At 38.7% G+C, this 15,783-nt stretch overlaps 1 long non-coding RNA gene across 1 annotated transcript in view; it reads left to right on the top strand.

The window, feature by feature from the left end:
• The window catches only part of LOC128775534 (uncharacterized), a 36,638-nt gene extending 21,727 nt beyond the window's left edge, over window positions 1-14,911 (top strand). The window contains exon 3 of the long non-coding RNA XR_008420280.1: window positions 14,846-14,911. This is a non-coding gene — a long non-coding RNA (uncharacterized LOC128775534). The remainder of the gene's footprint in view (window positions 1-14,845) is intronic.
• Window positions 14,912-15,783: the final 872 nt, after the last annotated feature.

The raw sequence follows: 15,783 nt of genomic DNA, 5'->3' as shown, positions 1-15,783 counted from the left end.
GAATATTAGATTACAGGGTAGTAAACAGTAGTAGATATCACATGATATAATACATTTAATCTTGATTATCTCTTGCTTTGTATTTTTTCTTTTCTTTTTTTAATGTTTATTTATTTTTGAGAGAGAGAGAGAGAGAGAGAGAGAGAGCGAGCACCAGTGAGGCAGGGGCAGAGGGGACAGGATCTGAAGACGATCTTTTTGCCGACAGCAGCAAGCCTGATGTGGGGCTCGAACTCACTCACGGAACGTGAGATCATGACCTAAGCTGAAGTCGGATGCTCAACTGACTGAGCCATCTAGGCACCCCTGGTATTTTTCTTATCCTGATTCTTATATGAGCCATTTAGCTGAACTTGAATTTATGGAATAGATTCTTTTCTCTATAAAATTAATTTCTGAATTTTAACTCGTTTCCACACTAAATTTCTTTAAAGAATTAGAGATTGATCCTTTTGTAAAGTCTATTGACCTTAAAATAAAAAAAATTTTAAACCTTCAAACATGTTAAAAGGAAATGAAAATATATTAACTTTTTAAAAATTCTTTAAAAAAAATTTTAGACAGAGACAGAGACAGAGAGCATGCACTTGAGCAGGGGAGAGGGGCAGGGGGAGAGAGATAGAGAGAGAGAGAATCTCAACCAGGCTCCATGCTCTGCATGGAGCACAATGCAGGGCTTGATGCAGGGGTTGACGCAAGGCTCAACTTGGAGCTCGATCCCACGACCCTGGGATCATGACCTGAGCCAACATCAAGAGTCGGTCGCTCAACTGACTGAAACACCCAGGCACCCTGAAAATATAACTTAATTCAAGTAAAAAACAAACGTTTACTTATTTAAAAAAATGTTTATTTATTTTTGGGAGGGGGGAGAGAGAGAGAGAAAGAGAGAGACAGAGAGACAACACAAGTGGGAGAGGGACAGAGAGAGAGGGAGACACAGAAGCTGAGGCAGGCTCCAGGCTCTGAGCTGTCAGTGCAGAGCCCCATGTGAGGCTCAAACTCAGGAACTGTGAGAACATGACCTAAGCCAAAGTCGGATACTTAACTGACTAAGCCATCCAGGTGCCCAATTCAAGTTTTAATATATAAAAACTGATTTATTTTGATGTATTTTAAATATATATTATTTTATATAGTAAATATGTTACATATATTTATGTATAAGTTATGTAAATTATAAATGTATAGTTATATATGATATATATTTAATACATAAATTTACAAGAGTTAGGATATTTTCTAGTTTTAAGACAATGAACTAAAGGCCAGTCTAGAAAGATGCTAATGACTTGCTTGGATAGAATACAACACTGGATAATCATAATTTATCAGCCTCCAAATCTTAATAAGCTACAGCAGGGTGGTGTATGATTTTCATATTCTGTTTCTTGGTACTTTTTAAAAAAATTTTTTTTAATATTTATTTTTGAGAGAGAGAGAGAGACAGAGTGTGAGTGGGGGAGGGGCACAGAGAGAGGGAGACACAGAATCTGAAGCAGGCTCCAGGCTCTGAGCTGTTAGCACAGAGCCCGACCCGGGGCTCGAACTCACAAACCGTGAGATCGTGATCTGAGCTGAAGTCGGATGCCCAATCGACTGCGCCACCCAGACGCCCCTCTTGGTACTTTTTTTAAATGTTCATTTTTGAGAGAGAGAGAGAGAGGAGAGAGAGAGAGAGAGAGAGAGAATGCAGGTGAGGGGCAGAGAGAGAGGAGAGAGAGGATCCAAATCAGGGAGCTCGAACTCATGACCGTGAGATCATGATCTGGGCCAAAGTCAGACGGATGCTTAACCAACTGAGCCACTCAGGTGTCCATGTTTCTTGGTACTTTTAAAAATTGTTGACATAAGGAAATACTAGTTGGTCTGGGCAAAAGAAGTTGTAAGTTATAGAAAAAAAAGCCAGTGCAATGAATTAAAAGCAACATTAAATAACTTTAAAAATGGGATGGTGCATTTATTGACACTTACTTAAAGGGAGATCTAGTGATAAGAAAGTCACATCAAAAAGATGTTACTAAATTATAGGCCAAGAGGTCTTGAACTTTTGAACAGTCTGCTGGGGTGATGCTTTCATTCATTCATATGCTTATTCAATGTTCATTCCAAAATATAAGGCATAATAAGTAAGCCCTAGCAATGTAATGGCAAAGTCAACATTCTGACTCCTTAGAATTTTCAACCTAGTGTGAGGGTGTGGGGAATGGCTGGGTGGAAACAGATGATAAATAAGTACATAATAAATTAGAAAGTTAACTTTTGATAGAGGAAGTTCCATGAAAGAAGTAAGACAGTGGGAGGTGATGGAAACTGCAGAGGGAGTAGTCATTTTATATAGGCTGGGAATAACTTTCTTTAAAAAAAAATTTTTTTAGGGGCGCCTGGGTGGCGCAGTCGGTTAAGCGTCCGACTTCAGCCAGGTCACGATCTCTCGGTCCGTGAGCTCGAGCCCCGCGTCGGGCTCTGTGCTGACAGCTCAGAGCCTGGAGCCTGTTTCCGATTCTGTGTCTCCCTCTCTCTCTGCCCCTCCCCTGTTCATGCTCTGTCTCTCTCTGTCTCAAAAATAAACGTTAAAAAAAAATTTTTTTTTTTTCAACGTTTTTTTAACGTTTATTTTTGGGACAGAGAGAGACAGAGCATGAACAGGGGAGGGGCAGAGAGAGAGGGAGACACAGAATCGGAAACAGGCTCCAGGCTCTGAGCTGTCAGCACAGAGCCCGACGCGGGGCTCGAGCTCACGGACCGAGAGATCGTGACCTGGCTGAAGTCGGACGCTTAACCGACTGCGCCACCCAGGCGCCCCTAAAAAAATTTTTTTTTAATGTTTGTTTATTTGAGAGAGAGAGAGAGAGAGAGAGAGTATGTTTGTGTGTGTGTGAGCAGAGGAGGGTAGAGAGAGAGGGAGACACAGAATCCGAAGCAGGTTTCAGGTTCCGAGTGGTCAGCACATAGCCTCACACGGGGCTTCAACTCACGAACTGCGAGGTTATGATATGAGCTGAAGTTGGACGTTTAACCGATTGAGCCCCCAAGCGCCGCTGGAAAGAACTTTCTAAGAACAGAGAAGATATTTCTATGATGAGAAAGAGCCAGAGGAATAAAGGACTGGGAGAAGAGTGTTTCTAGTCGAGGGCACAGTGAATGCAAAGGCCTGTAGATAGTAATAAATTTGGCATGTTTGCAAGAAACTTGGGAGCAAGAGGAGATGTGAGGTGGACAGGCAGGGAAAAGATTATACCAGGCCATGAAAAACATGGAAAGGAATGTGGATTTTCATTTTTAATGAAATTATTGAAAACCTGGTTTGCCAGATGCTATCTTCAAGGAGTTCATAGTCTATTAGCAGAGACAGACATATAAAGAAATAAAGACAAGTCACCAAGAAATAGTTGATTTCCACCTGCTATAAGTGGTTTGCAGATCTGGCTGCAAAGCAGAGAAAGTTAGGAAATATTTGGGTGCCATCCCCCAAATTTCTGATTTTAATGAACTGGGCTGAGATTGGACTTCCATGTGTTTAAGAAGCTGATTAAGAAGGTGATTCTAAGGGTGCCTGGGTGGTTCAGTCAGTTAAGTGTTCAACTTCTGCTCAGGTCATGATCTCATGGCTTGTAGGATCCAGCCCTGAATTAGGCTCTGCGCTGACAACACGAAGCCTGCTTGGGATTCTCTCTTTCTCCTCCCTCTTCCCCTCCCCTGCTTGTTCTCTTTCTCTCTCTCTTTCTCTTTCTCTCTCTCTCAAAATAAATAAACATTAAAGAAGAAAAGGAAGAAGACGATTCCAATGTCATCCGGGTTCTGAACTACTGGTGAGGACAAAGGCTTGATTCTAATGGGCAGATGTTGGTACTTTCCAGGCAGGTTCCCTCAAGAAACCACAAGTACAGCTCGCTGGAAAGTTTCCTTGAAGATCAAGGCTGGGATCATGTAACTTATATCATGTCCAGAAATTCATATTGCAAAGAAATGTGTTCAAGAGATAATCACAAAGCCCAGAGCAGGTAGCTTGATGAGTCTTGTATAAAGAAAAAAAAATTAAAAGAGCAGCTTCACAGAAGAAAAATGATACAAGAAGAAAATCAGAGGTAACAAACATATTTCAGAAGAGAAATAAAAATGAAGCTATCAATTTGACAGTCAAATTATTGAGTCCTGATGGTTAGCCACTATTTGATGTTCTAAACTGTGTGAGACATCTGCCCTACAGCAAGGGAGGAACAAAGGGAGCTATAGAAATGCTGGCTTTAAAAATGCTTGGCAGACGCCGTCTCCTGCAATCCAGTGATTCATCCCGTGATTTGTGGAACTGTTCTTGGTACACATACACAGAACACATTACAGGGTTTATCAGTCTTTACTTTTTCTCTTATCGTATACTCTGAGAAAGCCAAGGCAGTGACAAATTATACTTGGGCCAATGTCATGATCCAGATTTAAAACTGAGGTACTACTAACTCCGTTTACAAAAATGTTAAATAAATAATAATGCATCTTAGTGGCTTGGAAAAATTAGAGGCAACACTTCCAAACTTACTCTTTTCCTTAAGTTTCGTGAAAAATAGAGGGAAACAGATGTGCATAATGTTTGTTAAGTTGATCCTGATATCTCAGTTTGGCACACACACACTAACCTTATTGTTGCTGAGTTGCACAGATGTGTGTGTGTTTGGAAATAGTTTGGACCATTTGTATTTGATAGTTTCTATGTTAAATTACTCTGTGTAATAGTTTCTTATTTTTGTGTATTTTTATACATTTTATTAAATTACTTCTCCTAAAATTATCAAGTAGATGTCAACAAATGATGGGCCTCTAATCTGTCACCATTAAATTGCCCCAATTTCACCATTCTATTACTTAGAGACCATTCAATTGCTTATGGGATTAAAAATATGCTTTTTTTCCTAGCTGACCTCTAGGACAATGATTTCTAGACTTTTGGATTTCGTGAACTTCTAACATTTTAAAATAAAATCAGGAAACTCATATGTGGTTGCAGATTTTTTTTTTTTCCGCCAAGTAAGAAATACTTGGAATACTGTCTAATAAAATTATCAGTTCATTAAAAAATATTCACTCCAAAAAAGTAAGAAATTCCTGCTAAAATATTCTTTCTAATTCTAAAGTTCTTTTTAAAAATTTTTGTTTAATGTTTATTTTTGAGAGAGAGAGACAGAGAACAAGCAGGGGAGAGGCAGAGAGAGAGGGAGACACAGAATCTGAAGCAGGCTCCAGGCTCTAAGCTGTTAGCACAGAGCCTGATGTGGGGCTCAAACTCAGGAACTATGAGATCATGACCTGAGCTGAAGTTGGACACTTAACTGACTGAGCCACCCAGGCACCCCTAAAGTTCTATTTTAACTGCTGATTGTTTAGGGGCACCTGAGTGGCTCAGTCAGTTGAGTGTCTGACTCTTTATTTTGGCTCAGGTCATGATCCTGGTGTTGTGGGATCAAGTCCTGTGTAGGGCTCTACAACTGAGCATGGAGCCTGCTTGAGATCCCTCTGCCCCTCTTCTCTGCTTGTGCTCTCTCTAAATAAATAAATAAATAAATAAATAAATAAATAAATAAATTTCTCTTAAAAAATAAATGCTGATTGTTTAGAGATGATAATTACCTTTCTACATTACTTTATAACAATCACCACATACTTAGCACAGTGCTAAATACATAGGTGGTACCTAGGAAATATTTTATTTTTTTAAAGATTTTATTTTATTTTTTTAAAGTTTATTCACTTTTGAGAAAGAGAGAGAGAGCATGAACATGGGAGGGGCAGAGAGAGACAGAGACACAGAATCTGAAGCAGGCTCCAGACTCAGCTGTCAGCATAGAGCCCGACGCGGGGCTCGAACCCATGGACCGTGAGATCATGACCTGAGCCAAAGTCAGACACTTAACTGACTGTGCCACCCAGGCGCCCCTAAAGATTTTATTTTTAAGCAATCTCTACACCCAACGTGGGGCTCAAACTTACAACCCCGAGATGTAGAGTCACACTGTCTACTGACTAAGCCAGCCAGGCATCCTCGTGAAATATTTTAAAACTGATACTCTTGTTTTAGACTCACATGATATCTGGCACAGTGGTAGCTGCTCAGTAAAGTTTTGTTGAATAAGTGAATGAATGAATGAATATTCTTGGTTAGTATATCCAGAGAGTTCAGACAGTGATTGTCATAATTCTGAGCAGGTGAGATATGGTCACCAAGCCCGATGCATGGATTCTTCTCTGTATCTGTTAATGTGCTGCTTGGTGCTGTAAATAAAACAGCCATACTCAATGGAAATATACATTTTGATTACAAATGGTTGTATTTCTGCTATTGATTAATTAGTTCACTTTATGAATTTTTGAAATTATGTAGGTAATTTTGGTAAGTACTTAGCATTTGTCCAATTCAATTTTTATTCTTATACTTGAATGTGAACTGATCAATAACGTTGTAAGCAGTTTGATATTTTTCATCTATTACATTCTTTCCTCTAAATACAATAATCTTTTCTTTAACTACCTAACACATTGACATTGAAAAGTTGATGTGGAAGTTCAGGTAACTTCTTAGGGAAATGATACATGTGTCTAAATGTTTTTCAATCCTGCTTTGATCTGCAGGCTGCATGCTTCTATTGACTGCTGAATTGGATACAAGTGACTTAGCTTGTTACTCTTTCATTGAAAGTTTTAGCAATTAGGATCAAGAAACCATAAATGGATCTAGGTCCTACCCTAAAGTTAAAAAAAAAAAAGGTATAAAAGTAATACTGGCTCACTAAAAATATTTGAATTATATGGAAATATTTAAAAATTTTTTATGTTTATTTTTGAGAGACAGAGTGTGAGTGGGGAGGTGCCACAGAGAGAGAGGGAGACACAGAATCCAAAGCAGGCTCCAGGCTCTGAGCTGTCAGCTCGGAGCCTGATGGGGGCCTCAGACTCACAAACTGCGAGATCATGATCTGAACCGAAGTTGGACACATAACCGACTTCCATGTGGGGCACCTGGAAGTATTTAAAGTAAAAAAAAGCCCCCTCCTGACCATCCCTTTTCCCTACTTCTAAGAAAACTCTTGCTGACAATATGGTATTTTATTCTACTGTACACCCACATACATACACATTTTTATATAATTATATATATTTTTAAACTGTTGTAAAAAACATAAAACTTACCATTTTAACTACTTTTAAGTGTACAGTTCAGTTGTATTAAGTATATTCACATTGTTATGAGAAGGATCCCCAGACATTTTCATCTTGCAAAACAGAAACTCTATATACCAATTAAACAACTCATTTCTCCCGCCCCTCAGCCTCTTGTAGTTACCATTATACTTTTTATTTCTATGAACTTGACTACTTCATACACTTAAAAAACAAAAACCAAAACAAAAATAGGATCATTCTATATCTACTTTTAAGTAATTTGCTTTTTAAAATTTGACCATGTCCCCATTTTTTAAAAAAAGTAGCATTTGGGGTTCCTGGGTGGCTTAGGCAGTTAAGTGTCCCACTCTTGATTTTGGCTCAAGTCATGATCTCACGGTTTGTGAGTTCGAGCCCTGCCTCAGGCTGTGTGCTGACTGCACGGAGCCTGCTTGGGATTCTCTCTCTCCTCTCTCTGCCCTTCCCTCCCTCTCTCTCTCAAAAATAAATAAATAAACATTTTTAAAAGTAAACGTTATTTGCTTTCAGTTCCTAAGCCATTAATTTATGTTTATGAAAACACTACAGTCTCATTACAAAATGTTTTGAAAATACTGAAAAGGAGGAGTAAGAACCAGAAAAAATTTACCTATGGTCTCCCCAACCTAGAAGTTATCTTAATTGTTATTTTGGCATATTTCCTTTTGGTCTTTTTAAATCCACTTTGCTCTTTCCATTCCCATTTAGATCAAAGAACACGTACAATTTTGTATCCTGCCCTTTTCACTTAACATTGCATCATAAGCACTTGGCTTTTCATCTAAAAATATTTGTATGCATAATTTTTAATAGCTGTAAAATATCCCATTATTTCCGTTACCATAATTGGTTGGAAGCATTCCCTTTGTTCGGCTTTTAGATTGTTTCCAGAATTTTGCTATTATAAGCAATTGTGGCACATCTTTGGGGATAGTCAACATTTTGCATTACTTCATAATGATGGACTCCCAGAAGTATTAATACTGGGTCAAAGAGTGAGATGATTTATAAGGCTTTTGATTCATATAACCAAATTGATTTCCAGAAAGGGCCAATTTATTTCCCAAAATGAAGTGAACATAAATGTCCATTTCATTGCACTCTGGCCAGTATGGGGAATGAAAATAAATTACAATACTTTCCTATTTGTTTTTGGAGATGGTATTTCATCATTTCCAATATTTTAAAATATAGAGGTTATTTTCTTCTCCCCACTTGTTCTTTTTATATTGGCACATACATTTTATGTTTTGTCAAATTCCCTACATAGAATCTAGTACACAGGGGAAGAAAGCTAAAAAATTTAGGATCTAAGATCCTTGAATGTAAATAATTTGTTGAAATGTGAAGTAAGTAGCTGACTAATAGTGCTACATTAGGAGCAATGATGTTTGTAGCTGGAATAGAGAGAGTCCTCGTGTATCAGATTGTAAACATTGTTAAATTACACTAATACCTCTCTACCACTATCTCCATAGAAAATAAATCTGAAATGGCACTACCAGGGAAATTTTGCATAAACTCCTACAATAAGGAAGCTAGCAAAAGCAAGTTTTATTGTGAAGTAAAGAACAAGAGTTTTATTTAAATGGGTGAAACATTTCCGTTTAATTTTAATGTCTTTAAATGATACATTTCCTACTGTTAATAGCAGTAATCCCCATGGAGAATAACGTTCTTGTTAAAGTCATAATAGATCTCTGTTCACTCATTTAACAGCTTGAAGGTACACTTTTTAGACAGTAGAATGCTAATTAATCTTTGCTGCAATATTTCTTCAATGACTGTTGAACAAGCACGATTTTTGTTAAGAGTAGCATTACCATTGGTGAACCAATAGAATTACTACTGTACATTTTAAAGGAACTTCAAAAATTTTAATCAGAGATTATCCTTTACAAATTGACAGAGCCATTTTACCAATTAACAATTTTTTTTCTTTATAAGTATAAATCCTAATTTGGGGCTAAAGAAAGAATTACATGTCTTTCTATGTCCACGCTATGTTCCTCATTGAAAATGTATGTCAAAATGTTCTGATATTTAGTAAAGTGTTTTAATATACTAATAGTCTATATTCCCTAGCCAATAATTTAGTTGTAATCCAAGAACACATTTCTATCAAGTTATAATTTCACATATTATATTAGAAAAGTGGGCTAGCTGAACTGGGTCTTTATAATATATTAGTTTACATTCATTTCTCATTTTTCACTAAAGTCTCTTAATATATTTTATAGGTATTTTCCTAATTCAACAATTATTATTATTCATTTTGAAAGTGAAAACGAGGTGATAGATGTTAAGTGGCTTTCCTGGGTCATAGAGCTAAGAGGGAGATATTAAGATTGCTGACTCAGTCCTTATCCATTAGACCAAACTGTTGGTATATAATGATGTATAACAGTTGTTAACCTTTTGGGGCCTCTGGAAAAACACACATGTGCATATGAAAGGGGGAGTGTTCTAAATACACAGCTAAATCAAGATTTGATTGAGGAAGAGCTCATTAAAAAGGAAGCATTGATAACTACAGTATTTTTCATTGACTTATCTCAGCATACTTGGAAAGTGTTATAAATAAATACTACAGTTTCCTTTTCTGTATCAAAATGCAAGAATGGATATATTTTTAAAAAGAAAACAACTCCGTAATTACATTACCACATTACATTACTCTCACTCATGTATAAAGTACATTGATGTTTGTGGATTTTCTGGCTTTGCTCACATCCATGACTTTATTTGTTTGTTTGTTTATTTACATAAATTAATTTTTTTAAATGTTTACTTATTTTTAAGACAGGGAGAGAGAGAGACACACACACACAGAGAGAGAGAGAACGAGCAGGGGAGGGGCAGAGAAAGATAGAAAGACAGAATCTGAAGCAGGCTCCAGGCTCTGAGCTGTCAGCACAGAGCCTGATGTGGGGCTCGAACCCATGAACCATGAGATCATGACCTGAGCTGAAGTTGGACACTTAACCAACTGAGCCACCCATGTGCCCCTCACATCATGATTTAAAAAAATTTTTTAAATGTTTTTATTTATTTTTGAGACAGAGAGAGACAGAGCATGAGCAGGGGAGGGGCAGAGAGAGAGGGAGACACAGAATCTGAAGCAGCCTCCAGTCTCTGAGCCGTCAGCACAGAGCCTGACACGGGGCTCAAACTCACAGACTGTGAGATCATGACCTGAGCTGAAGTCAGACGCTTAACCGACTGAGCCACCCAGGTGCCCCCATGATTTTTTAAAAACATAACTGCAATAATAGAAATACAAATTTTACTGTTTTCAAAATTTGATTTTACATTGAGGTTTAGGGGATTTCCTAAGGACCCATATAAATTGAAAATTCATAAACTCAAACAAAGCTAGACATTCTAATAATCTGTTGCATACTGAAACTATTTTGCAATACAGACTATTTTGTTAAACTTTTTTGACTTCATACTGATAACCTGCTGGAATCATGTAATTAATTCTTCAGGTATAGTTGTGAACGGAGAAAAGCAATACAGAAATTCTCAATGATGATTCAGAATAGAGTCAGGCACGAATAGGCCACCTAGGGTAGAAATGTCAGGAGGAGAAGGAATAAGACTAATCAAACTGAGGTTTTTGAAATGGTCATTGTTGTGAGACTCTGGGTGGGTCTAGAGAGGAAGTCCAGGCTGGCAAATGAGGCCAAAGACGTGACAGTAAAATTATACATATCTTGAAATTCCCATGTGGGGATATTGTCCTTCAACAAGCCACGCAAGGCTTAGGTACAGAGAATCCGGGAGCTTGTGCTATTTGAAAATTGGCATGGTCAGGTGGGTTTAACAAAACCTCCTCCCTCAGGATTTAGGATGTGCTGCAAGGCTCCTCTTCCCTGAGAGGGGCCTGACAAGAAGGCCTTTTGCCAGAAGTGAGATCTTGATAGACATGGCCCTATGGAATAAGGCCGAAGGGCACACGACAAAAAACTGAGCCAGTTGGGCCAGTCAAAAGGGGTACATTGAACTTGGTTCTATAGCATTGAGTTAAAACTCATTAAATCATTATTGTCTAAGGTCAGGATTGATTGTAGAGACAAGGGTCAGAATTGAGCACAGGAGTGGGAGAGTAGGGGAAAGGGATGAGGACGAGAGTGGAATGTGGCTGAAGTCAGTTTGAACCATCTGGAAGGGTGAGAGAGGACAGGGAACCCAGCAGGTGTGGATTGAGTGGATATGGCTGAAACGCACTGGATGTTTTTAATATTCCTTACAACTCCAAATAAGGAGTCAGAAAATTATTTCTTAGTTTTGGGGATACTTGGGATAAATATTACCTCAGTTTTTTTCATAAAGATGCACAGTGTTTGGGCAAGATAATATAATTATTATACCAGCTATTGAAAGCTGCAGTTGCCATTTATTTTTATTTTTTGTTTTTTTAATTTTAGAGAGAGATTGTGTGAGCAGGGGAGAGGGGCAGAGGGAGAGAGATAATCTTAAGCAGGCTCTGTGCTTAGCACAGAGCCTGACATGGGATACCGTAACCCTGGGATTATGACCTGAGCTGAAATCAAGAGTTGGATGCTCAAGTGTCTGAGTCACCCAGGCACCCCTGCAGTTGCCATTAAAAAAAATAATAATGTTTATTTATTTTTGAGAGAGAGAGAGAGAGAGACAGAGTGTGAGTGGGGGAGGAGCAGAGAGAGAGAGGGAGACACAGAATCCAAAGCAGGGTCCAGGCTCTGAACTGTCAGCACAGAGCCCGATGTGGGGCTTGAACCCACAAACTGTGAGATCATGACCTGAGCCAAAATCGGACGTTTAACCAACTGAGCCACCCAGGCGCCCCTGCAGTCGCCATTTTTAATGGCTTGTCGTCTATACCCAGTGTGGGGCTCAAACTCCTGACCCCAAGACCAAGAGTCACATGTTCTTCTGAATGAGTCAGCCAGGCATCCCTTTCAGTGGCTTGTCTTTTGAAGTTTGTTTGTTTTGTTTGCTTTGTTTTGTTTTTTAGATAGGGAGAGTGAGTGTGTGAGCAGGAAGGGGCAGAGAGAGAGAATTCCAAGCAGGCTCTGCACTGTCACCACAGAGCCTGATGCGGGGCTTGAACCCACACACCATGAGATGATGGTCTGAGCCAAAATCAAGAGTCAGACACTCAATCGACTGAGCCACCCAGGCACCTCTCAATGACTTGTCTTAATGATCAAAACAGCTTTTAATTTTGCCTGAGATAATCTCTTTCTTCCTAGATAAGTACCTGAAGTTCCTTTTACTTAGTGGTTATTAAAATGATGTCCATAATTTGACTTTCCCCTCTTTTGTCTTCCATTCTTTTTTTTTAAATTGATCTATGATTTTTGGGGCGCCTGGGTGGCTCAGTCGGTTAGGCGTCTGACTTTGGCTCAGGTCATGATCTCGCGGTTTGTGAGTTCGAGCCCCGCATCGGGCTCTGTGCTGACAGTTCAGAGCCTGGAACCTGCTTCGGATTCTGTGTTTCCCTCTCTCTCTGCCCCTCCCCCACTCATGCTCTGTCTCTCTCTGTCTCAGAAATAAACATTAAAAAAATTTTTTAAAAATTGATCTACAATTTTTATTTTTAACTTTTTGAGGAACCTCCATACTGGTTTCCAGAGTGGCTGCAGTAATCTGCATTCCCACCAACAGTGCACGGGGTTCCTTTTCTCCTGCATCCTCACCAATACTTGTTATTTCTTTTCTTTTTGATACTAGCCATTCTAACGAGTGCGAGGTGATATTTCATTGTGGTTTTGATTTGCACTTCCCCGATGGTTAATGATGCTGACCACCTTTTCATCTACCTATTGGCGATTAGTGTGTCTTCTTTGGAACAATGTCTATTCAGGGGCGTCTGGGTGGCTCAGCCGGGTAAGCATCCAACTCTTGATTCAGCTTGGGTCATGATCTCCTGGTTCCTGAGGTGGAGCCCCACATCAGGCTCTGCACTGACAGCACAGAGTCTGCTTGGAATTCTCTCTCCCTCTCTCTCTGCCCCTCCCCCCCCCCCCCATAAATACATAAACTTAAAATAAAATTGTTTATTCATATCCTCTGACCATTTTATTATTTTTTTGAATATAATTTATTGTCAAATTGGTTTCCATACAACACCCAGTTCTCCTCCCACCAGGTGCCCTCCTCAATGCCCATCACCCACTTTCCCCTCCCCCACCCCCCATCAACCCTCAGCTTGTTCTGTGTATTTAAGAGTCTGTTATGGTTTGCCTCCCTCCCTCTCTGTTTGTAACTATTTTTTTCCCCTTCCCTTCCCCCATGGTCTTCTGTTAAGTTTCTCAAGTTCCACACATGAGTGAAAACATATGAGATCTTTCTCTGACTGACTTATTTCGCTTAGCATAATACCTTCCAGTTCCATCCACGTTGCTGCAAATGGCATTTGCCAAGTAGTATTCCATTGTATATGTAAACCACATCTTCTTTATCCATTCATCAGTTGATGGACATTTAGGCTCTTTCCACAATTTTCCTCTGCCCATTTTCAGTTGGATTGTTTGTTTTTCTGCTATCGAGTTGTTCCTTATGTATTTTGAATATTAATCCCTTATCAGGTATATGGTTTATAAATATCTTTTCCCATTCATTATATTTCCTTTTCATTTTGTTGGTGGTTTCCTTTGCTGTGCAAAAGCTTTTTAGTTTGATGTAGCCCCACTTGTTTATTTTGTTGTTGTTGTTGTTGCCTTTACTTTTGGTGTCATACCCAAAAAATCATCTCCAAGGCCAGTGTTAAGGAGTTTGCCACCTATGTTTTCTTCTAGTTTTATGGTTTCAGGTCTTACATTAAAATCTTTAATCCATCTTCAGGTAACTTTTGTGTCTGGTATTGACCTTCATTCTTGTTTGGTTGACCTAAACCTTAACTGGTGAGATTATTACTGCTCTGACTAGGCAGAGGAATTTCTTAAGAATTTTAAATGTAGTGACCATATAATTTGTTGTCCAAACTGAGATATTTGTGAGAGTGAAAGGGGGTGCTATTGATAATTAAGCTTGGACAATAGGTAATAGGTTGGGCTGTCCCAAGCAAACCAAGATATGTGGTCACTATGTATCACGAGTGTCAGAACATAATTCGTTTTGGTTCTCTAAATTTCTGCATGTCTTATGAGCATTGCCATTGCCAGCCTTTTGTTCAGGGCTATTTTTTTAAGAATGTTGGTATAGCAAACAGCATTGGAAGAGGGTGTCTTTCTCTGGAGCAGAAAGAAAAGATTGAAATTTTCTTTCTTTCTTTGTTTTTTAAGTTTATTTATTTTGAGAGAGAGACAAAGTGAGGGGAAGAGGGGCAGAGAGAGAGGTAGAGAGTGAGAATCCCAAGCAGGCCCTGTGCTGTCAGCATAGAGCCCTACACGGGACTCTAACTCATGAATCTGTGAGATCCTGACCTGAGCCAAAACTAAGAGTTGGATGCTTAACCAGCTGAGCCACCAGGTGCCCCAAGATTGAAATTTTCTGAGCTTAGAGTTCCTCTTCTTTAATTCAACCCACTGTATATGTGTAGGTGTCCCCTAGTCCTTTCTGTGTCACCCTGGGGGAATTGAATCTTGGAGAACTGTCACAAGAAAATGATCCTCTTGCTATTGCCATTCCATAGGTAATAAACTGTCCTTTATCTCTGATCCAGGAGTCTTGTGTCTTCCGCTGACATCCATGAAATTGTGGCATGCTGGCTTGTTTGTTTGCAAGTAGGGTAAGTCTTAAACCCTTCACATTTATTTCCAACTGATACAATTATAAACACTATACAAACATGTACTTACTACTGCTACTACTACTACTGTTATGAATTCAGCTGAATTTCATTCTGTGCATTTAAGAATTTCTCTCCCAAATAATATTCTAAGACATCAACGTCAGCAAAAGCAAACATAGGCATTACTAGATCTGGTCTCGTTGATTTTAAGATAGACTGTTTTATTTTTTATTTTTATTTATTTATTTTTAAACGTTTATTTATTTTTGAGAAAGAGAGAGACAGAGCATGAACAGGGGAGGGACAGAGAGAGAGGGAGACACAGAATCTGAAACAGGCTTCAGGCTCTGAGCTGTCAGCACAGAGCCTGACGCGGGGCTCGAACTCAGGGACCGTGAGATCATGACCTGAGCCGAAGTCGGACGCTTAACCGACCAAGCCACCCAGGCGCCCCTTAAGATAGACTGTTTTAATCAATGAGATTTAATATGTAGTGATTATAATTAGTAATTAAATTATTAAAAGTAAGTTATAACTTTATCTCAATGCACCATGTAACTGTTTTAGTTCTATTATAAATTGATTTCTTAAAACTATGTCACATATTTTGACTCAATGTGTATGAATAAAATTCCTTTTCCTAGCATAATGATCCACACTTCAAAGGAGTATATGTTTTTTTTTCTGGTATAATAATGAGGTTGGATGTTATTATTTTTATAATAGTTTTATTGAGATATAATTCACATGCTATACAATTCACCTATTTAAAACATAAAGTCAATTGGTTTTTAGTCTAGGAAGCATGTAACTTGGTGTAATGAAAAGCAGGTAATAAAATGTGCCAAATTCCAAATGTCTCTTTCTTC

Source organism: Panthera pardus, unplaced genomic scaffold (assembly GCF_024362965.1).
Source record: "Panthera pardus isolate Hobbes unplaced genomic scaffold, ASM2436296v1 HiC_scaffold_8, whole genome shotgun sequence".
NCBI lineage: Eukaryota > Metazoa > Chordata > Mammalia > Carnivora > Felidae > Panthera > Panthera pardus.
Note: the sequence above shows the minus strand (reverse complement) of the source record. Positions and strands in the feature narration are given on the sequence as shown.